The sequence below is a fragment of the Prionailurus viverrinus genome, chromosome B1 (assembly GCF_022837055.1).
Source record: "Prionailurus viverrinus isolate Anna chromosome B1, UM_Priviv_1.0, whole genome shotgun sequence".
Taxonomy (NCBI): Eukaryota; Metazoa; Chordata; class Mammalia; order Carnivora; family Felidae; genus Prionailurus; species Prionailurus viverrinus.
The window spans coordinates 197719589-197744934 of record NC_062564.1 but is presented as its reverse complement, the minus strand read 5'-3'; positions in this window follow the sequence as shown (position 1 = coordinate 197744934).

The window sequence follows — 25346 nt, the reverse complement described above, 5'->3', positions numbered from 1 at the left end:
ATGTAAGTGAGTAAACTTCAGATGACTTTGAACCTGCTTAACTGACACCCAGTGGAGCGGAGAGATGCTATGCCTACCCAACCCTGTCCAGAGTACATATTTGTGGGCAAAATAAATGTGATTTTTTTTAAACTGACTTTGGGGATGGTGCATTATGAAGAAATACATAACTGAAACAGTTGTCAAGCATTCTGTTTTGAACAGTTTTTTTTTCCTTTGAGATCCCTTTTATATATCCAATAAAATATTGGCACAGGGGGAATGGCTTCGGGTGAGGTTAAAGAGTTAAGAAAAGATTTGGGGGGCATGTGAAATCTTTGTCATTTTATTTTAAAGGCAATGAAATTATTGGAATGCCATTTGCGAAACGTCGCCTCCAGCTATAGAAGAGAAAGTGTATTGGAATGATGAGAAAAGCAGAGCCTAGTTAGAAGCCCAGCGAGGCAGTCTTATCGAGAACTGACCGTGGCTTGAACCAGAGTGATGGAAATCCAGTCCAGATGGAAATATGTAAAAAGGTGGTCTGTAAGGACTTGAAGGCTATTGTGAATATCATAGCCAGTATCATAATTGAACACCATATTCATACTGCTTTTTCACATACAGGTGTATGCTGTTCATCCACTGATCTATGGACAAAAGTTCACTTTCAATTTCAGACTGTAATAGAATTAAAAATGTCATGATTAGCAGGACAAAGATCATTGCTATCAACTGATACTAATCATCCCTAGCCTAATAGAAAGACCAATCGAATACATGTCGATAAAACTGAATGCTACTCTGTTTTACCACTTAATATCTCTAAGTCCGAATTTCTGCACTGTAAAAAATAGAAGCAATGCTATTTGCCTTTTAGGTAAAGGTTAAGTAAATTCTCTAAACAGCCTAAGCTGGTGCCTGGAACAGAGTCAATACTCATTATATGTCAACTGGATCTGAATTTTAGGAGCTCTGAGTAAAAGTCAGAATATATGATTGGAAAGTATAGGTCCTGGCTTCATATGTGTACCTGATGTTCATTCCAACTCTGCTCTGCTAACGTTCCAGTCAACAGCCCATGAGGACCTCAGTAGGACCGCAGGAGGTCGATTGAGCAGACGTCACTGGGACGCTTGAGGCCACCAAGCAACGATGATAGAGCTAGAGCTGATGTTAACAGAAGAGAGATACCCCCCATCGTAATCCTTTCTTCAGGCACAAAACGATTTTATTTCAAGACTGAGGCTTGTTTGCACTGCCCTTCTAGGGTGACCCTCCCACACACCCTGGCCCATCAGGCAAGAGATGAAAAGTTAATCCATCACCATATCGGCAGCCTCTGGCCAAGATCCTCCTGAAAATCCTCGCCTGGTTGCTTTGCAGATATGGGGACACCTCCAGAGATAAACTGCAGAGGCTCCCAGGAAAATAATTAATATGTAAACCTGTTCCGTGGAGGACAGATAGGACTTCATGCTATCCGCTTACGTTCCTCAACCCTAGAATAAGCTATTTAGAAAATCGGGGAAAGAGGTAGCTATCTCTCCCAGATTATGCTGAAAACTTTACCATAAATCATAATACCTGAAACATACCTCTGAACTCACCTGGAAGATGGATGATGTCAAATTTGCCTTTTCCTCTAGGGCAAGTGAAAGGTGGCACAATTTTAGCTCAAGGAATTGAAAAGAGCACCCAAGCCATAACTCTATGTGAAGGTTGGCAAAAGCTTCCAAGGTATCATTTGCTAGATTATTTCTAGCCTGAGTTATTAATTCATTTAATCACTTACTTATTTACTACTTTGCAGTCTCTTAGCTAGAAATGGAGGACATAAAATAGATATCAGGGCACCTGGGGGGCTCAGTCGGTTAAGCGTCCAACTCAGCTCAGGTCATGAACTCGTGGTTGGGGAGTTTCAGCCCCGCGTCGGGCTCTGTGCGGACAGCTCGGAGCCTGGAGCCTGCTTCCGATTCTCTGTCTCCCTCTCTCTCTGCCCCTCCCCTGCTTGCGCTCTGTCTCTCTCTCCTTCAAAAATAAATATACACCTGGGGAGCCTGGGTGGCTCAGTCGGTTGATCATCTGACCTCAGCTCAGGTCAGGATCTCTGCAGTTTTTGAGTTCGAGCCCCACATCCGGCTCTGTGCTGACGAGTGGACCCTGGCGCCTGCAAGTTCTGTGTCTCCCTCTCTCTGTCCCTCCCCCACTCATTCTCTGTCTCTCTGTCTCTGTCTCCCTCTCCCTCTCCCTCTCCAAAATAAATAAACATTAAAAAAATAAAATAAACATTTAAGAAATTAAAAAAAATAAATAAAAAGCACGGCATCTCCTGAGGTAGTGTTCTAGTGAAGGAAGGGGGTGCAACAGGCAGATAAATATTCATTCTTACAATTGTTATACGATACGATGCACATTAAAATATTTCAAAACACTCTAGGTCGAGGTTTTTTGTTTTTTTGTTTTGTTTTTTTTTTAATGAAGGATCTCAGGAAGAAAGTATTTCACTGGATGCCGTATTCAACCAGGCCTTCTAGCATGAAGAATCACTCTTTCCCGGAAAGGAGTACGTATGGTCTGTGTCCTTCCTCCCACGGTGAGTATGTTCGCATGCTCCAGAAGCAGCCTGCCTGGGTTAAAACCCTGGTTCTGCTGTGAGTTAGCAAGGACGTCTTGGGCATGCTCCCTGCTACTGAGCCTCAGTTTCTCATCAATAATGAGCAGAGCTGCAGCTTTATATGAGGGCAGGGAAAATAAGAATTTCTGCTGTTCTCGCTTCCTCCTGATCCCATTGAGATGGGATGTGTTGCTGTGAAAGGGCAGAGTCTTATTTCATGGCAACCCCGTGGTTTTTCCTCCACCACTCTGACCCATACTTGAACCTCTTGAAAAACAGCCACAAAAAAGGCATCATTTGTCTTTCTTCAAATCCTCCCAGGGGACAGAACACAAGAAACATTTCACTTGTCAATAGTGTTTACTACTTTGTGGAATAAATGTAAATCTGATGTTTTTCCAGGCAGTTGCTGATGGCTTTTCGCGGACAATGACATATCCCTGGACTCTTTGACATTTCATTTTATGCTCCTGGGACTGCCAGCTCTTTTCTGTAACTGCATGTCAAAATAACAAGATCTTGCCTGCTTATTTAGAACGACCTGCCTAATAAGTGACAATCTAAACCTGCCGTAGCCTTTGAGTTGCGCGAGCTGGCTTTTGCAGTGAGATTGGGATATTTTGTCCCTAGAACATAAGGTGCACGCCGAAAATATCCTTAAAGGTGGTGACCCAGTATGACAACTCAAGACATGGGGGTTCTTTGTGAAATCACGACGTTGGTATTCTTAGAGTTCCAGTGATATAAATAATGAGCATCGAATCTTGAAGAATTATTACCAACCACAGCGAGAGGAGAACACACACGAGAAACATTTGGTGGGCAAAATAAGCTTCTAATTTATTCAGCTAAAAATGTTGTTGAATGAAAAAGGTACTTAGCCTTCTGCCACAGAGTTTTTCCTTGGAAGGCAGCGGGGGCTAGAAATTGTGGTTGAGGAAGTCCACGGAGGTGAACCCCTTCTCCAGCATGCATTGAGTTAGCTGTGTGATCTTGGGATAGGTAGCTACCATCTCTGAACTTCGGTTCCTTTTATGGAAAATTAAGATGACTCTCCTCTTACCAAACTTTTTTGAGAATCACAAGCAAGAACGATATATATAAACCACTTAGCAAAGTGCAGGCATATCTCACGTATACACATTGATTTTGTTTCTGATAGATTTGTAAACATCATCATCGCCATCATCCAAATCATCATGACTGTCATTCTCTTCCTCTCCCAACGCACTACTCGGGGCTATAAAGTTTATAATTTAGCTCCTGCCTGGCTCTCCGACCTCACACCCTGACACTCCACCTCCATCATCACATTCTAGCGCTATCTGCCTTCTTTCTGCCCAAACACGTTCATGCCCCAGGGTTTTTGCACTGTTCCCAAGGTCTCAGATTCTCTCCCTCCAGGTTTTTGTAGAGTTGGTTGGTTTCATCATTCAGGTCTTAGCTTAGAGATCACCTTCTTTGCAAAGACTCGGCTGATCACTCCATCTCTCTTTGTCATGTCCTTATGTTTTATATTCTCAGAGTTCTCAGCAAAATTAATTTGCTTCCTGGTTGTTTACTCATGCCCATGAGACTGCTATCCCCGGGAGAGTATTGATTTTTCTTGACATCTTACCATTGTATTGTCTGCTTTTAAAAGTGACCCATGGTAAAAACTTAAAAAAAAAAAAAAAGAAAAGAAAAAAAGATACTTATTGGATGATATAATTTATCAATCAATTAGTCAGTCAATTAATTAATGAAAGGTTACACTTCAGTGGAATATTATGACTTTAGAGTCAGACAAATCTCTGTTCAAATCTGGCCACACACTAACAGAGGGATTTTGTACTTACTATTTTCTTATCACTAAAGCTTTGTTTTTTCATTAGTAAAATCAGAGATTTTATAAATCCTCACAGACTTTTATGCGGATTCAAATGAAATCTTGCAAGTAAAACATTTAAGGAACATTCTGGAACTGGGTGCCTGGATGGCTCAGTTGGTTGAGTGTTCGACTCTTGGTTTTGGCTCAGGTCATGATCTCATGGTTTCGTGAGTTCGAGCCCTGCATTGGACTCTGTGCTGACGGCAGAGAGCCTCCTTAGGATTCTGTCTCCCTCTCTCTGCCCATCCCATGGTTGCATGCTCTCTCTCTCTTTCAAAATAAATAAACTTGCAAAAAAAGAAACATTCTGGAACATAGTGTCCAATAGTGATCACCATGAAAGTCAAATCCCCACTAACACCACCCTCAGCCCAATGTCAGCATTTTTACCTTGGATGCTAGGTTTGCATCTTTGTATATTTTGTGTGCTTGCTTCCAGGAAAGTTAAGTTTGAGAGATTAATTATTCAGCTCTGTAAACTCCAAGTAGTTTTTTTAAATGTTTATTTATTTTTGACAGAGAGAGACCGAGAGTGAGTGGGGGAGGAACAGAGAAAGAAGGAAACATGGAATCCAAAGCAGGCTCCAGGCTCTGAGCTGTCAGCACAGTGCCCGATGTGGGGCTCGAACTCATGAGCTGTGAGATCATGACCTGAGCCGAAGTCGGATGCTCAACAGACTAACCCACCCAGGCGTCCCAGTTTTGTTTTGTTTTGTTTTTAATTCACATACACCTCACTCTTTTAAAGCCATAATATTCATCTTTTCTGAGAATACAATTCAGTGATTTTTTATTATATTCACCAAGTTGTGCAACCAACATCACTATATAATTCTAGAACATTTTTATGGAATTCTATACGTGTCCTCATGAGGACACCTCACAACCATTAGCAGTCAAACCATACTCCTCTCTCCACACACCCTGTCGTTGGCCACTAATCTATGCATTCATCAATTCTGGGTATTTCGTGTAATTGGAATCAAAACATATGGGCTCATGCATTGGGCTCCTTTAACTTAATGTTTTTGAAGTTCACTGATGTTGTAATATGAATCAGCACTTAGTTCCTTCTTATTGCTAAATGATAATAGCTCATTGTTTATATATGATGTATATTGCTTATCATTTATAAGCTAATGGGCATTTGGAACCCATCAACTAACTGGAGTTCCATAATGAATAATGCTGATGTGGACTTTAATGTGTCTTTGTGTGTGGATCTATGTTTTCATTCCCCTTGAGTACACACCTGGGAGTGAAAATAGTGAATCGAATGGTAATTCAATATTTTACATTTTGAAAAATTGTATAACTGCTTCCCAAAGTTGTCACACTATTTCACACTCAAACCCACAGTGTATAAGGATTCCAATTTCTTCCCATTTTCACCAAGACTTGTTATCGTCTGACTTTTTTGATTATAAGCATTTTGTGGGTATGAAACGGTGTCTTATTGTGGTTTCGATCTGCATTGCTTAATGACGAATGATGTCAAGCATATTTTCATGTACTTATTGGACATATATACATATATCCTCTTTGGGGAAATGTCTATCCAAATTCTTTGCCCATCATTTAGTTTAATAATTTAGTATCAAAGTGTAATAATTTTGTTAATATATTGTATATGTAAACTCTTTTTCAGGTATATTATTTCCAATTATTTTCCCCCATTCTGTTGGTTGTATTTTCAGAACAAAAGCTTTCTATTTTGATAAAGTTTAATTTATATTATTTTTTTCTTTTTTAACTTTTGTTCTTGGTGTCACATGTAAAAGATCATTGCCTAATCCAAAGTTACGTGATGTACTTCTATGTTTTCTTTTAACAAATTTTTAGTCTTAAGTCTTACATTTAGATTTTGATCCATTTGAGCTGGCTTTTGTATATGATGTGAGGTAGGAGTAGAATTATATTCTTTTGCACGTGCATATTTAACTGTCCTGGCACCATTTACTGAAAAAAAAAATTCTATCTGTGTTTTATTGTCTTGGCACCCCCGGCACAAATCACTTAACCCTAGATACATGGGTTTATTTATGGACTCTTAATTCCATTACATTGATCTCTATTTTTACCTTTATGTAGGTAACAGTGACTTTTTCTCTTGCAATCTTGATGTCTTTTATTTATTTTTATCATGTAAATGCCAAAGCGATATCTTCCAATATCGTATTGAACAGAAGTGGTAAGAATGGACAACTTTGTCTTGTTCATCATCTTAGAGGGAATACTTTTACTTTCCCACCATTGAGTCTGATGTTAGCTGTGTGTTTTTTATAAACACACTTTATCAGGTTCAGGTAATCCTCTGCTCTCCCTAGTTTGTTGGGCATTGATATGAGAGTGTGATGTTGGATTTTGTCAAATGCTTTTCTGTGTCTATGGTATTGTCATGTGTTTTTTCCTCATTATTTTATTATTATGGTATATAATATTATTTATTTTTGTATGTTAAACATACCTATGTACTGTCATGAATCCCACTTGGTCCTACTTTGACCCGCTGAGTATATGTTTCTGTACTTGGCTAGCCAGTAGTCTGTTCAGGATTTTTTAAACTTATATTAATAAAGAATATTATTAACATTCTGTAGTAATATTTTCTTATGATGTCTTTGGCTGGTTTGGGCACAAGGGGAAAAGTGGCCTCATAGAATAAAGTTAGGAAGTATTCTTTTCTATTCTGTTTTTGGAAGAGCTGTGAAGGGTTGGTATTCATATGCTTAATGTTTGATTAATGTTTTTATTCACCAATAAAACCATCTGGTCCTAGGGTTTTCTATACCACAAAGTGTGTGTTTACTAATTCAATGTCTTGTTATAAGTTCATTCATATTTTCTATTTCTTTTTGAGACAGTTTTGGTAGTTTGTATCTTTTTTAAAAATTTGTCATTTTCATGTAAGTTAGCTAATTTGTTGGCATATAATTGTTCATAGTATTCTCTTATAATTCTTTTTTTTTTAATTTTAAGATTGGCAAGAATGTCCCCTTTTTCATCCTTTTTTTTTTTTTCCCAATGTTTATTTATTTTTTTTGGGACAGAGAGAGACACAGCATGAACGGGGGAGGGGCAGAGAGAGAGGGAGACACAGAATCGGAAAAGGCTCCAGGCTCTGAGCCATCAGCCCAGAGCCTGACGCGGGGCTCGAACTCACGGACCTCGAGATCGTCACCTGGCTGAAGTCGGACGCTCAACCGACTGCACCACCCAGGCGCCCCATCCCTTTTTCATCCTTTTTAAAAATTTTGGTCTAAAGATTTCTAGCTAGGGGCGCCTGGGTGGCTTAGTCGGTTAAGCATCTGACTTTGGCTCTGGTCACGATCTTGTGTTTCATGAGTTCAAACCCCACATCAGGCTCTGTGCGGACAGCTCAGAGCCTGGAGCCTGCTTCGGATTCTGTGTCTCCCCCTCTCTCTGCCCCTCCCCTGCTTGTGCCCTCTCTCTGTCTCTCAAAAAATGATAAATGTTAAAAAAATTTTTTTAAAGAATTCTAGCTAAAGGTGTGTCAGTTTTGTTGAAATGCAGAAAAAATGTATTTCTCCTCCAGAAATGAAAATATCTACGTGCTTAATATGCAGACAAAATATGTTTATGTCAACACATACAAATCAAGTTGTCATGGATAAATAAAACGTACTCAGGTACTGTGACTGGTACATGCAGTAATTGCATTAAGAACAACTTAATAACCCAAAGAAAAAAACACTAAAATTTTATCCAGGTTTGCTTTTGAATGACAATGGTTTAAGAAATGCTGATGAAAAATGTAAGTGGAAAAAAATGAGTAAATAAACCATGAGTATCAAAATCACTTACCAAAGGTAAGTGGGTGAAAGTTTCTTCTGAGCACTACAGAAATTATAGTCCCTAAACTGAAACAAACGTTTGTAAATACAAATCCATTCGGAAATGCAATTGTCCAACATGTTGGAGGAAAACTCACAGGATGTTAGCTATTTTTATTAAGGACAATTTATACGTGACCACGAGACTCCTCTATATCGTGCACATGACAAGCACATGTCCTAAAATGCTTCTTCTTCAGCGCTGAAAATGTGAAGATGGACGAATCTGAATTGATTTGGAATCTGATGGTTGATGATATCCTACTAAACAAACAAACCAATCAAGTTTGGCAATTTCGAAAAGACCCCACATTTAAGACCATTACTTGCATTATTTACCAATAATTTCCTGTGCGGAAGAGTTTCATCTGGTTCCTGATAGGGACACGCCAATAAATGCTGTGCGCTGGAATTGTTCCCATGGTTTTTATCCATAGACAGTTAAAGATTTTCTTGATGAATTGGATATACATTTCATCTGTCATATACTTTATAGCTGGATGGCTGAGTAATGAAAATGCTGGGGCAATTTTTGGTCTGTTGAAAGAAATGTGCTTGTTCATGTCAAGTCAGGAAAACCCTAACTTTAGTGCACCAATAAAAGTCAAATCAATAATTAGGCATTTTTGTTTGACATTACAGCTATACAAGCTCTTTAAATACATACTTATCTTTAAGGGAATTCAGAAATAATAAAAAAAAGTACATTTTTCACTCTTTTGTAGTGAAACTGAGTGGCTCAGACGTTCACTAGAGAGAGCAATATGGCGCACTAAGTCATTTCTTCTAAACATCGAATTAGCAGCCCACGTAATATACTCCAAATTGTGAAATTAAAAATTCATTTTCAAAAATGCCTTTTTTTACTTTCAGTTTTATGAAACTGAACACATATTACCTTTTGCCTTTGCCAGTTAACCGTGATCAAAGAATGAGGAGTTCTAAAATAAATTATTTAACTTCAGTGTAAGATGGTCAGATGCGATAAATATGGCCCCTTGAACTACACAATGTGGATTTTTTATTTCATCTATTAAATAAACCATTGATCAAATATCATTTATACAGTGTGTCTACATTAAGAAACACTCATGTTATATGCGGATAGTAGTTTTTCATTATACATTGAATAGACACGTGTCATTCCCAGATAAATAATTCAATGCTGAATTCTGTACTGACTATCTCAACCAACAACAGCAAACGGCAAACACAAGAACTGACACTGACATCTTGAAGCAAAAGAAAATATGATTTAGTTCCAAATCAAAGGATGGATACACTCTGGAAGAAAAAAAATACTGACTAAATATTTCTATTTTTCAACTTGGATTTTCCCGGTGTTGAATTTTCTTCAGTAACCTAAATTTTATACTTACATTATATTATAAATATAAAAGAAAAGAAAATAAAGTATAATATAATATAAAAATATTATATAAATATTAAATTTATATTACATGTCTATGACATAATAAAGCAAGAAAAGTATACTTATATTTTTGAAACTGAATTTTACTGACCCCCTGTTATGAATGCAACCCTTTGGGCACTAAATTGGAAAACCATGACTTTTTACATGTAATCTCTATTTTTTCAAGCAATCGCTAAAATAGCAAACCTAGAAAAAAGACTTATTAAATAAGTTAACAGGAGGGGGAAAAAATAAATCTCCAGAAGATTCTGAAGATTTTAAAGGAAGGATCTGGGGTAAGATTGGCGTGCCATCAGAAGGACTAAATGATAGAAATCCTAAGAAGGTAATGTCGAAGTTGGTTATTTGCTGAAGTACAAGATCAGTTCCCCATTTAAAAAAAATGCATTTTCAGTTACTTTTTAACAAGGTAATGATAACATTGTTTACCCGTTGGGTGATAATCACAAAATCAGTCTCACTGAGATTACTCAATTAAATTTAAGTTAAATTAAGATTTTAGGTTAAAATAATGTTAAATAACACCAGTATAGAAAATTGTGAAATGACTAATCAATCAATAAGGTATCCACAGAGAACAGCTAAGTGTCAGAGTAGTGGAAGGCAGCTCATGGGAGGTCCCAGGAGCATCCAGAGAGTTGCCCCATGACTGAGAAGAGACACAAGAACCAAACACAATAGACTGAAGACTTTATCACTTCTACCCCTCATTGGGTATGGGGAACAATTTGCTCTCACCCGTATGCTGAAGGCAGGAGGTATCCCGGGGCAAAGGCCAATGTTTTTAGGAGCTATTATTGAGAATGAGATGGCAAAAACCTTGGTGAATGATAAGCACCAGGGACAACATTCCCACCTTCTAAAATGCTTCCTACACCTGGGATCAGTATTCCCTTTGTTTCTGCACAAAATGAAAACTCCAAGGTTGTTATAAAACATAGGCCTCAACGTTAAGTTAATAATGTTAACTTAACGTTATGAGGATAAAAGCTGACTTTTATCCTCCCCTGGTGATAATAAAATGGCTTGGAATAATTACATGGGCAATTATCTGTTAACATTTCAACTATAGCCTTATGAGGTTTACTTAATAGTCTTCATTGCAAATGGAAACCCACAACATTAAAATTGAATCTACCATCGACAACTAATCCTCAGGTCAGGGCAACAAGTGAGAAGACTAAAAATGTGGTGCTTCCAGGTGCTTCCAAGGAGACCAGGGCTTTCCAATCACCTTTATTCTAGATCTATGGAAAGGGACAAACAGGAGCCAGAGGATAGCTTACCCTCGTGAGCATCCTCAGTCATTCATAAAACACGTATAGTTTTAGAAGGTCACTGTCATACTCAGTGTTTAGCATATGGTACAAACCTCCCAATCCATTTAGAGCCTCTCTTGGGTGGATATTCAGGATTCTTTATCTTTCTTGTCTCTTGTACTGTTCTCTGCTAATATTTTTCGCTTCTTATACCTGCTGTCTTCTGGCGAGGCAGCCTCTAGCCTATAGTTTCCGTGCCTCAGAGGGTAAAACTTTAGATCCGACAATGTTTGGAGTGGACTGTCGAAGAGCTAGGATCTTGTATTGTTTGCGTTATTGCTGACCAGTGTATATAGTCTCTCCCAGTGTGTGTTCCATAATTCTCTCTTTCCAAGACAAGACCTCTGGAGACATAGGGATTAGTGGGACTAAGCACAAATCCAAACTGATGTCGCACGTGCCAAAATCAGGCTCACACATTTTCTATATTCTACCACAGGTACTGGTCTTTAAAATATTCAGGTCATGGGGCGCCTGGGCGGCTCAGTCGGTTAAGCATCTGACTTCAGCTCAGGTCATGATCTCGTGGTCCGTGAGTTCGAGCCCCACGTCAGGCTATGTGCTGACAGCTCAGAGCCTGCAGCCTGCTTCGGATTCTGTGTCTCCCTCTCTCTCTGACCCTCCCTCGTTCATGCTCTGTCTCTCTCTGTCTCAAAAATAAATAAAGATTAAAAATAATTTAAAAAATATTCAGGTTATAAAGTTTGCTTCATAATATTTATTGGGACTATTAACTATTTACCAGTTAAGCAAACTCATTTAATATGTGAGAGACTAGGTTTTCCTGGGTACATTTGGGGACAGAGTTAAAATTATAATAGAAAAAATAAGAAACAAAAATGACACTTCCCATTTATTGACCAGGTTCTGGATAAAAGTATACATAGAGAGAACTGACTTAAATTAGATTAGTTTTTCTAACAAGTAGTAAGATGAGAAATAGAGGAATGATCTCCAATACTTGAGTAACATTTCATGAGACCCCACTTAACACAAAAGTGTGAAAGAGAAGGGCTCCAGAGTCTGACAGCTAAGGTCAAGACCAGCTTCTCCACTACCAGCTCTGTGACCCTAAGTCAGATACTTAACTTCTCTGTGCATCCATTTCTTTCAGAAAATGGGCATAATAATATCATCTGGATTCTGAGGTAATTTTAAGGAATAAATGAGGAAATACATGTAAAATGTTTGAAACAATGATAACTCACCACGGGCTCTTCACTTAGGTGTCAAATTGTTGAAATGTAAAATGTGGCTTTTGTTAATTAGCTTGCTGGACACAAACTGTGCAATAATAAGGGAGGGTATTGTAAAGTTTTGTGTTCTGTTGTTGTTGTTCTCTTGGTTTGATTTCATTTGGGTGTGAGTTTGCTAGGTTTTCTGTTCATTTTTGTTATTGTTGCTAGATTCTTAGCATATGGCGGAAGTAAAACTCAGAATAAATAAAACCAATCAAAGCCAAGTTTTCTAATGCTTTGATGGTTTTACCCCAAGACTGGTCAAGAGGCCAAAGAATTCACTATTATATATCATAAGTACCTTTTCCTCTTAGAAATATATATATTATAATTATTTATATTTTCAATGGCATAAATGTTTGATGCTTCCAAATGCATTATTGGATAATGGGTTTCTCTTCCTTCTCTAGAAATTTCATTTTAAAAGTTACAAGGCTATATAACCTTTATAAATTATGACTTCCCTTTTCCTTTCCAATATTTACCTTATTATATATTTATGTCTTTAATTGTTTAATATTTGTTTTCCTATGAAAAGAAGCAGCCTAAATTATCTCATAGATTTTATGGCTTGTATCTTCCAGTCGTCTAACTGCCAGGACTCTCGTGTCTTATTCGACTATGATTTTCAACTTTTGGGGGGTCTGAATAAGTTCTTGAGATTCCTGAGGTTTCAGATGCATTTATGAAAAAGCCAAGAGAGCTAACAAATTCAACCAGGCTGAGCTCCCCACCAAACATAATGTTTATACTGAAGGAAGAGATAGATTTACTCATTTTTGCCTTACCTCCAACTAACCAGACAACAGATAGGTCAAAATGATGACACCAGTTTGGACCAGCTACTACTCAACTCTTCCAGGAGAGAGATAATCATGAAAGCAACCTTTCATTTTCTGTCTCATATCCCTTTTCTATCCCAAATAAAATGAAAAGGAGTCAAAGAAAGCTGTCCAACATGCAATCAGCAAGTAGAGTGGTCATGAACTCGATTACGCATAAGATGACAAGTTAGATTTGCATGCCACAACGTATATTTAACTTCCTCTTTAGGAAAAAGGAAATAAACACTGATTTCAAAGGAACATTGATAATATGATTAACAGACTCTCATTATCGTGCTTTGTGAATTAGTCTAATACCTTTCAATTATTCTATGATTGGCTTCTTATTGCTCTATTTTGATACTTGTAGAAAATATGATTTGGTAGAGTTCACTTATATTCAATGATAAGTCATATTCGATGCTTTGATTATCAAACAGGACCTCAACCAGGTTCAGTCATTGAGAAAGAGTGATTTTCAGTAGTGTGATTTCCTCCCGATGACATTTTGTTTAAATAAGAAAATCTGTGTGAAGTGGCTTTGTGCCTATGGGTAATTTGTTTAAGTTCAAAATGTCAAATATTGGCAAGAACTATGGTAATTCTGTAAGTTGGGAAAGCAAAACAAAATAGGTGTTGACTTTTCATTTCCCAGGGTGGACCTAACGTGATTTAGTAATCCCCAATTCTCTGGTTCCCATTTCTTGAATGACACAAATGCCAGCTGGTGTGGAAATCATGAGAGAATGCAACTATCGCAGCATAGGAGGGCTTTTAATCATAGTTAAAACTAAAAACGGGAGTCCTATCTATTTCCTCATCTACTCTTTGATTTGTAGGGAGACCTTAGGAGGAAATGCAAAAGAAGTCTCTCATTCTTCTGAAACAGCATTCTGTTCCATTTTGGTGCACCTTTGAGTGACTGCCCAACAGCTGGATGTGAATGTTATAGAAATATGGTCTCTAGGAGTAGCTAAAAATGGGAAATGTGAATGCTAGTGGTAAATTAGCATATGTCTCTGTAAGGAAGATATTTTAAAAAGATTCTGCAAAATATGCCAATAATGGTACATGAATTCATTTAATATAGGGTCTAGAGACCAGAAGTCTTGAGTAGAGTAAATTGGTTGTCTTCAAATATGTGAAGGATGGCACATTATTAAAAATAGTACCAATAATATATTTTTTTAAAAATCTAAGTTTTTATGTTGCTCCAGAGGGCTAATCTGGGATCAGTGTGTAGAAATTATAATGAAGATAATTTATAATAATTAGAACAATCTAGCAGTGAAATCCTCTGCCTTATGAAAGGCATGCTCTTTATTCCTTGGAGATGTTCATGACAAGGCTGGAGGGCCAGCCTGGACCTTATTCATTAAATTTCCTTCAACCGAGGCTATTCTCTCCTAGAACACAGGGGAGATATGATGTATGATGACTGTCTTTCTATTCATTCTGGTGCCCTCTACCTGTATGCAAGAGTTTAACCTAAATATTTTAAATGAAAAGCAAAAATCAAATGAAATGCAAATGTAGTAAATCTTTTCCATTGTAGAGAATCATCCTCAGATATACAGAAAGACCCTAAACTGGGTCAGAGTTTGAACCAGCTTTGTGTTCCTTGAACTTGTTCCAAGGCCAACTATAACTTTGTGAAAGGTTTCCAGATATTATACGAAACAGAGAAACATGTAATTCAGATTCAGAAACTAGTTAGGGGGAGGATGATAAATATAATCTAGCAGTTAATCTAGCTAGAGATTAGAGGTTAGAGGTTAATCTAGATTAGATTAATTAGGGGTTAATTAGGGATTAATCTAGCATCATGGTTGAGAGTGTAAGACCTAGAGTCAGGCTACTGGGTACAGATCCTGCCTCTGCTCTCTGGTTATTTGAACCTGAGTAAGTTATGTTGTCTCTCTGTGTCCAAGTTTCCGCCTCTGCAGAATGGAGATCTGTCATCTATCAGGACTATTATGTGTATTAAAGGGGGGTAACGTGAGTCAATGCCTAGTACAGTGGCTGTTACCTATGGGATCAATATATATGAGTTAAAAATGATTTAAAAATAAAAATAGAAAAAACTGTGACTTGTCTAAAATGAAACGTCAAAGAGCTGGGACTTGAATTCTGGAAGCCTAATTAGAGAATCTGTATACCCATACATTTTCAGCATCATATGATTATGTATCATTATTAACTGTTAAGGCCTTCTAAGGAGCCTCAAGCAAGAAATTTCTATTTATAACATTTGAAATGCATCCCTGAGCTCTCGGAAGATCTTATATGGTTCTCCACTTATCCTTCCTGAGTCCAGTTTTTACTATGTGATCTCAGGTTGTAAATCAATGTTATGGAAATAATTATAAGACCTGCTCCTAGTGTAAGGATTAATTAAATGAGATACAACATGCAAAGTTCTATGCATAGTTATTGATTGACAGGTGCAGTCATACTCAGGATCATGAGATGCTTCCTTATTCTCAGCAAGGTACAGGTGCCAGTGGCAGCATCTGGAAGGTTCTGAGCGTTCATTACCTAAGAGGAAAGATCATTGATCTTACGATGTCACATGTTCTCAGGGAGGTTGTTTGTTGGTTTTTTCACTGGTTCTCTCAGCAATTCTGTGAACTTTTTGCCATTTTGGTTCATGAAACATGGTCAAATAACAGCTTCATGTGGTTCAAATGAATAGACGAGTCCATTTGCAGGTAAGGAAATATGACGAGTGGATTTAAATGGCCCCTGTACATTTCCATTAGCAAAGAGAGGCAGAGGCAGAAATCGCTTTCAGTTTTGGCTGTTCCAAAACACACGCTCTTTCCATGTTCTTTCTCAAAAGCACAATTAACACCTTTGCTTCTGGAGGCATAATAGGCAATGAACCTTCTTTGTTTCAGACACATCCGGTACACAAATGCTAATCCTTGACAACAAAAAATAATTACTGAAAAAAATGTTTCTATCAGCTTAAATGTAATAGCCCTACAATTATTCCATTCTTGTTAGGCTAGCCTCCATGCATTTGAGATCAGCACTTTACATTCATTCTCCAGTTAAATTATATTGTTTGACAGCTTATTGAGCATTCAAAGAAAGGCGGAGGCAAAGGCTAAACCTCGCCTTCCCACACACCTCCCAGCGCGGTGAGAAAGGGAAGCTTTGTTATTTGTTTTCTGTGGGCCCTGCCACATCACAGAACCATCATCCTTGACTTCGTTTGGAATGCTTCAGTCTGAATTGTGCAAGCTACTGTACTGAACATCATACTGTTTGTGGAAAAATCGTTCACCTTTATGAACTTCTTCATTTCTGCCTAATCGTCTAAGACAAGAATAGCATACTGTGCCTAAGGGGGAAATTTTCCATTACTACTGAAAAGAGAAATGATAGGAAGCAAAATGAACCAGGCTCATTATAACCTTACAAAAAAAAAGGCAAATTGGTCTTCAGAAATGATATAATAGTGCTGACATTTTTAATATTTTCCTGTTCAATTGTGGCATTTTATATCCAGGCTTTTCATAATGTGCAATACAAACACTTACAGATGTTTTAAATAATATACGATGCTTAATATTTTTACCCATGTCTCCCCTGGAATCTGTACCCTTTCAATTTTTTTAGGCAAAGATGACTAAAGTGAGCAGAACGATTACACTTAAAGAAGCATAGCACTTATTCATTTATTTTGCTGTAACTGTGTTTTCAATCTGTGTAATAATGGCCCTAATGTCACTTGATCAACTGTGAAAATGCCCCAATTTCTAAGAATGGTTAAAGGCAGACAGCTCATCTGATGCCTTAAATATCTGATGAGCTGCTCCATGACAGAGCTGAAGGGAAGATTGATTTTTCAAGACCAAATACAGTCTATAATAACAAGCCAATTTCTTGTGAGTGAGTCATTTGGAGAAGCGATTTCTAAACATATTTTCATTAGTTGCAACGAATGTTCTCAAGGTTTCATATCTTTGGCATTAACTTGATGGGCTGCTAACTCCCTAATTGAGATGCGTATTTTATGAGTGGCAAAGTTCAGTAGTTACAGATCATCAGGTGTGAGTCCTACATAGATAAAAATCTATTATTCACACGAAGCTTCTGCACTTGAAGTATGCATTTTCAGGAAAGGCTGAGTTTGGATCTATACCAAACTGGACAGAGAAAAGGAATCTACATATGAGTCTCTCGTTTCATAAAAGATACATATAAGCTCTTGGCTTACAGCGTCACCTATCTCAGACGGTTTTATGTGCTGAGAGTGACCTACATGTTGAAGGACGCTGGCCTTCTCTTCAGAGAGCTGAGCAAAGGAATAAGATGTATTCCTAAGACAGTAGGAACTAATGGTAGGCTTCATATTATTCAAAGATAACTTGAGAACAGGATTATCAATAGAAAGATGTACTTATTCACTATACACATTATGACAAATTCTCAATTTAAAATACTGGCTAGAACTGGAGACGCTAAGAGATGCACAAGGCAGTGAGGGTAAGCTAGCCTTAAGAGTTTGGGTTAATTCCTCCAGAAAAATTCATTTGAAACCCTGTCCACCTCCTGCCACCATCTTTCTTAGTTTGCAAAGGTAGAGAATTGATACTCCAAGCAAACAGACCCTCTTAAAAGGAGAGACTTTAGGTTCAAATTCCAGTTGGGGCCACCAGCCAGGTGACTGGGCCTGGAAAGTGACGACGAATTGGCACCAATATTTCCGTAAAACTCCTGATCCCTTGTATCTCACGTGGCTAACACAAACAAGGAGAACTCTTAAGCAAGTGTCTGTAGCACATAGGAAAGAAAAGAGGCAGAATCAAAAGGAAATATAAACTTCGACAAGGTTGCCCCCACTGTGTCCTTGCTCTCAGTATTCCTGTCGCCTTACAGAAATCTAGTAATGGGGAGCTCATTACCTTACAGAACAGTCCATTCCAATAGCGAAATTCCAACTCTCTCCCTGTAACCATCACCCATCACTCATAGATGTCTGTAGAGGCTGTTTAAAAAGTCAGACTTCTGTTAGGATGACTTTTTGGGTGTTGACAGGATTCTAAGCCAGTTTTCTTCTCCAGGCTAAGTATCTTCAGTTCTCAACTATTCCTCACACAACTTCGTGATGATTTAGATCTCTTTCGTCTGCTTCCGCCCATGTTTTAGAAGTTCAGTTCTCATGTCAGGACTTTAATTTTTTTTTTTTTTTTTTTTTTTTTTTTTTTTTTGCCGAGTGCTCCATTGTAGACCATAAATGTTTGCCTTTAGGATACAAAATTCATAGCCAAGATTACCGACCCTATGCTGCAAAAGTGACAACAGTAAGTAGAGAGGACATGTGTTATTGAAGGACTTTAAGGAGCTCTGGTTTGCAGTTTGAAAAAGTGGTATATGGTAGTAATAATGATGATGATGATGGCGATGACAATAATAAAAACAGTGACATTTACTGAGCACTTATCCTGAGTCTGTAATCTGAGCTTAAGAAAATGAGTGCTAATTAGAGGGAACGAATTTAACTTTTATTATAATTCTATTATCCTCCCCGTTTTATGGATGAGGAGACTTAGGTTTCGAAAGATTAAGTATCTTTCAAAAGGTCCCACGGTTGTAGCTTGCAGAGCTGAGATCAGAACCCATGTGTCTCTGAATTGCAATTGCTACTCAATGGTTTTCCACCACACACACACACACACACACACACATTCATCCCCAAACATAATGTATCTTTCTTGATTATTTTAATCCTTATGAAGGCAACCTAGCTTCTGTCATTAGATAGAGTTACCATGGCTCCATTGTTGCTGGTGCAGCTTCTGGGCGGTACACTATGAGAGGGAGATAGAGCGGTGTTCATATCTCCGCAGTTCTGTGGCTCCAGATACAACATGAACCAGATTTGCTAAATCGGTGGTGTTGAGTCTCAACTCTGCAACCTACTAGCTGTGTGCCCTCCGGCAAATTACTCAAAAACCATTGAGCCTTGGTGGCTCTGACTACAAACCCAGTGGTCTCACGCTTATTGATGGAGATGGTCATTACATGAGAAAAAAGTCACAGGACACCTCGCACAGTCAAAAACAGAAATGATCATGACCATGTAATAACCCGGAACTCCTGTCCATGTTCCCGGTAGACTTTCTTACTTTAGCTTAAAAAAAAAAGTAGGTTTCTTTCCCTATTTGTCTGCCTAAAATTGTGTTGAGGAATTCAAGGGTGTCTCCCTTTAGCCACCTATGTTTCCTTGCAGAACCCCACCTCCTCCTTCTCCTGGCCCTGCTCACTGTCCCAGCTTGACTCAACATGAAGTCAGCCTGTCCTTCCCCAGTGAGCCCTCTGGTACATGAGATCCCACTAAGCAGTGAATCCATTGAGAAAAAAAGGAGAGACGCCTACACTGTGATTTTATGGAAGCGATGGTAAGTGCCAGTCAATAGATGAAAATGATAAAACACACTTTTGCTTGCTCGAAATCTCAAGGTCACCAACTGTGAATGACAAAGATTTACAAAGTGTCAGAGATAAAAGAAGAGGTCAAATACATGTGCATTTCCCCTCTCATGGGCTCACTATTCATATCAAACACAATCCACACTGTGGTACCACGTCAGTCTTTGATCCAAGCTTCCAGCTTGTAGCTGACCCTTTCTTAAGTTGTCATGGGCTGTTTCAAACTTCTTGAGGAAGTTTAGGTCATTCTGGTGTGTGGCCTGCTTTTGGTAATAACAATAAAAAGACCGTCAGAGATGCATCTTATAATTTTAACAATTTTCAAAAGTCTCTGCTTATATTCTCTGCACCCTCTAGGAACATAGGTCTTTGGAAGTAAAGCACAAACGGACGACTAAGGAACACGTTACCTATTTAACTCAGCCATTCAACATATTTTTATTGAGTATTTGCTATTTTTCTGGAATTGGGGTAAGTGCCCTAATAAGAACAAGGCGATCCCAAATATTTCAGGGGGAAAGAAAATCATGTTGTGATTAGTACTAGAATTTTGGTGTTTTAAGGTTCGTCTGAAGGAAAGAGCACAAAAAAATCCTGAAAACAGGCAAGGGTCGGGGGAGGCTCTTAGAGGACTGGGTATGTGAACTGGAGTAGAAACTGTGGATGAATTTGGCTTACAGAGTATGATGGGCTGGATAGTGCTCCCCAGCCCCCTCAAGTATACCTACGTCCTAGTCACTGGAACCTGGGGATGTTGCCTTATGTGGCTACAGGGACTTTGTAGATGTGTTTAAGCTAAGGATCTGGAAGTGGAGTAATTATCTTGGGTGATCTGGGTTGGCCTGATGCAATCACAGATGTCTTCATTGGAGACACCCAGGAGGAGTCAGCATCAGAAGGCGGGATGATGATGGAAGCAAAGAGGAAGGATGCTCTTGGAAGATGGAGGAAATTGCAATCAACCAAGGAACACCTGAAGTCATTTGAAGGTAAACAGATCACCCCTCTCAGAGCCTCCAGAAAGACTGGCCATGGTAACATACTGACTTTACACACACACAAATGAGTTCAGACTTCTCCCTTACAAACCATCAAATAATACATTGGTGTTGTTTAAAGCCCCTGGGTGTGTGGTAATTGGTTACAGCAGCAATAGAAAACCAATGCAGAGCTGGAAGATGACAGCTAACTCTAATGCTATTTCCAAGTAGGCAAATCCAGATCATAATGCAACAGGGTTGGAGCTAAAATTATTCCTCAGAACCATTGCTAAAAGCATCTCTTTTCCTACCAATGATATTTAAAAGCCCCCTACTAGGCTGCTTAAAGACATGGCTCAACAATCCTCCTCTTACAAAGGCCACTGAAAATGGAAACAGTTTGCATTTACCATCCCTTCTCATTTTCTTTCAAGGCAAAGAAAATATTCTAATATTGGGAAAATGATAGACAGAAATTATGAGAAAGTTCTATCTTTTTTCTTCACTAGAGCTTCCAACTCTATGTCTCAAGTACAGGTGCATTTCTACCTCTTTAATTTAAGGATTACAGGATGACTTCAATTTCAACTTTCCCAGCATTGCGAAACTCACATACACAGGCAATTATTTCTGAACACCGCTAAAAAAGGATAAGTTGTCATCTTACTCTCCAAACCAAATCCATCCGTGAGTCTCTTGTACAAAACCCAGGTCAAATTCTGTCATCGTGCTAAGTGCAAGTCCTAAACAAGAATGCATTGAACAGCTAAGGGCAAAGTCGGCTGCCTTCAAAATGGAGAGTGAGTGCGTGGTTTCTACTTTATGGCACAGAGTCGATTTCAAAAGCAAGGGCTGCAACTGGAAGTCCTCTTCCTCCCAGTGTAGAACCATGAAGAACCACAGTCACAAACAGTAATGATGCTAATCTCTCCTGTCCACTCGCTCTTTCCCTACCACCTGTGATCTCTCAGTTGCACTAGAGCTAAAACATAAATCCCTTTGCTACATAAGGCTCTTGTAGTCATGACTCTGTACCTCACACTGCCTTCATCCCATCTTGCATCCTCCACCACTCCCAAAGCTTGGAACACACGGGAAGAGTCCTAGGATGTGCCAGTCTCTCATCTAAAGACCCTCGTGTTTGTTCTTCCACGTCCTTGACGTGCTCTTCCTCTCGGACCTCACATAGCTGAATTCATCTTTATTTTCTCATGTCCCTTTCACCTTCTCAGAAAAACCATCCCTTGAGCCTTTGGAAGGAGGACCCACCTTGTTTCTCCATCACATCACCCTGACCATGTCCTTCATAGCACTGCTAACATTTGGGATCATGTCATTTGTCAGTTTGCTTGTTTATTTTTGTCTGCCCTGGTAGAGGGCAACCTCCATTAAGGGGCTTGTCTGCCCTATTCATGACTTTGTCTCAGTGCCTGAATCTGGCCAGATGCTTCATTACTATGTGAATGGAATAAAGAAATTAATGAGCACACATGAGGAATATGGTAAAGAGCCGCAGGTACATTTGGCATTTCCATTTTTCTTTTGTAACAAAACTGGATGGATAGTCCATTCATTATACAATTTTGATTGGATGTAAGTTAAAAATTCCTGTTTTCAACTATCTGAGGCATTATAAACACAAGTCAAGGTGATTCTTCATGACTGTTGGACAACACAAATACCTCCATGACGATCTACCCCATCCCCTCTTTTACTTACCTCATTTTGAAATTGTAGTTTCCTTAAACATCCATATTAAGAATGGAATTTACATTTTTCCTTCTGAAGTTGTGGAATAAATTTTCCAAGTGTTAAGTTCATCTGAGTGTTTTGGCTTTGATTTTCATGTCAATATAAAATGACAAAATAATTATCCTTTTGTCTCTTGCTAATAAAATATTTTGGGGGTCATTACCCTTATCATTATATCAAGCTCACAAAAAGATAAAAAATTACTAAAAACAAAAAAATCTAACCATCAAAAGTCAATTTACCTTCCAACATTCCTTATTAAAATATTTGTAAAATCACCAAGACAATGAGAGCATCACACTTTCTGCTAATACATTGAAAATGTATCAATGATATATTGATAATTTTCTGGTGGAAATATAAATTAGTTAAGTGAAAATGTAGTAGAAATTCTGAAAAGACTAAAAGTTTGGGAAAAAATAATGAGCTTATCAGTTTTCCAGAAGTTATTCTCAAAAAGCCTCTGAGTACATGTAGTTGAACAGATTAGCCTTTATACATTTTCTAGAAATATATAATGTTCCGGCTACATATTTTTTTTACAACACAGAAAGCCATTTTAAAATTCATTTTTCAAAATCAGTATAACCCTGATATCAAAAGTTAGTAAAGCTATTACACACGCACAACTACAAACTAGCCTCAAAAGTTAGTAAAGATATCACACACACACAACTACAAACTAGCCTCAAAAGTTGGTAAGATATCACACATACATAACTACAAATAGAGGAATAAACACAAAGTCACATAAGGCACACGAAAGCCAGAAGTATGTTAGGTTACTTATCCTCTATGGGTTTGTTTCTGCATGTAAAATTCAGATTATAGTATTTACCCCTAAGAACTAGCTATTAGAAAAACTCCATAAATGAAATTGCTACTCAATAAATAAAAATAATTTAATCTGCATTAATCTATGGCCTATATGTGTGGAAACATCCACTCCTAGAAGATCATCATACAGGGTTCCCTTTGGACAAAGCAACCAACCTTTTGGATCAAGACCACATGTCCATATGGGTTGAGGGTTAGTGTTCCTTAACACAAATTTTCATTCTGTTGTTTCCTTTCTTAAAGAGTAAAGTAGGAAATTGTCTACAGTGCATAAAAAACATGTCTGTCAAGGAGGGGAAAGCATTACATTTGCACCAAGGCTCATCTTGTTCTGGTTATGTACCTAAAAGTTCTTTGCTAAGAAAAGTCCTATAGCTTTTGAGAACAATCTATAACACAGCATTCAGAATAATATTAAGAAGAGTTAACGTGACTTTATAGTTCTTTTCTAAATCAAGCCTGAGCTCATTTTCAAAGGAAAAACAGTCAAGGTGAGAGCTTCTAAAAATAAATGTGAATGCTGTCTCTTTTTATCCTCTGGCCTTCCCTAAATTCAAGATGGTAGTTTCAGGGGTTTTATTATACTCGTCGTGACAAAGTTCTGGATGCTAAATTATTTTAAGAAAGTCCCTGGGTCATACCCCTATCTAATATGTCATTTCTATAGCCTTTCCTAGCTTTTACCAAAGTTGTTCTGCATTAGCCTTTTCATTTATTCCATTTTGTAAGAGACAAGGGACTGGTTATAAATTGTGTAATAGATGGTATATGAAAATTATTGAGCACAATTTACAGGCATCAGAGGTATCTTTACAAAGAAAAAATGAGTTTATATGTTTACCAAAAATATTGCTGGAAGAGAAATGAATGCCAGGAATTCCACTCGACATTCTCCATCCTCTTCTTTAGCATGCAGGGGTCAGGGCAGAAAGAAAAGGGAATGCTGGAGTGCATGGACCATGTAATGTGCCAGTCAACTCTCTACCACTTAAAGATGTGGTCCTTATTTAAGCCTCTAGAGAACAATGTGAAGTCAGCCGTGCCATCACCCATAATTACAGATGCTTGTAGTGAGTCTAAGAAAGATTAAACAGCACACCCACTTGTTGGGGGAGCTCATGGAAAGGACATGTCCTCCGCCTGACCCATGAGCTGGAATAAGACAACTGAAGGTTCCTCACTCTCTCCCCATGTCCTGGAATGTGGGTGTGGCCCACCATTTGCATAAGCAGAGCCATTCCAAGGATGCACCTTGGGGAGAGAAAGGTCCTATCCAGTTCACCTGGACTGAATACATGACTGGACCCAGTTAATGCCTCTATATAAATGTTTAAGAGTGGCCAGCTAGTGTGGAGATCTACTCGTCTATTATGTACAAGAAAAGCCTCATATGTATGTTCTCTTGTTTATTATATCTGTCACCTACCCATCTGGAGTGGCCAGCCTCTTTCTTCCATCTCTCCACGCCCCCCAAACAGGGTAGTTACAGATCACACCCAGGACACTCTAGAAGATGTTTGGAATTGGCAGACATCCAGGAGACCTAAGAGATGGGTCTTGGAAAAGAGGCATCCATGAGGAAATCCTGAGTTGGCCCTAGACCTTTATATGGGGAGGGATGATCCATATGTCGGTGTTTGTGGACCGCCATGTGAGTATCTGGGAACCCCAAAATGCTGGCTGCCTTAATGTGCTTGTTTGGGAAACTATACAGAGCACACTGTGGCACAGGGAATCTCTGCAAAAGGTGAGGATGTTGTGGTGAGTGACAGTGAAGCAGACAAAACACCCTTGCCCTCTCACCCCTAATATACAGGAAAGCAAAGTATAGCATCAGCAACACCAGCCCTAGGGAAGCTCCCATTTCGGGAAATATTCCTAATGAGACAATATGCTCCACTAGAGCTTATTGATATGGCTGTCAAGTCGCAGCAAAAGGCCAGGGGAAATAATAGGCTTTTCTCTGACAGGGTGGGAGGCAAAAGAAATTAGCAACGTCCTCCGGAAGTGCCTATAGGGCACTCAGGATCTTCAAGGTATTAGCTCATTGACAGATTGTAATCTTCTAGCCTGCAGAAAGGTTTGACTCAATGAGGGGCATCTTCTTGGGCAAGTGAGACCCTGGAAATCTGTAGAAGACATACAACAAAATGTTAGGGAGTTGGATCCTGTGTCCCTATCTTTAAAGGCCATGAGT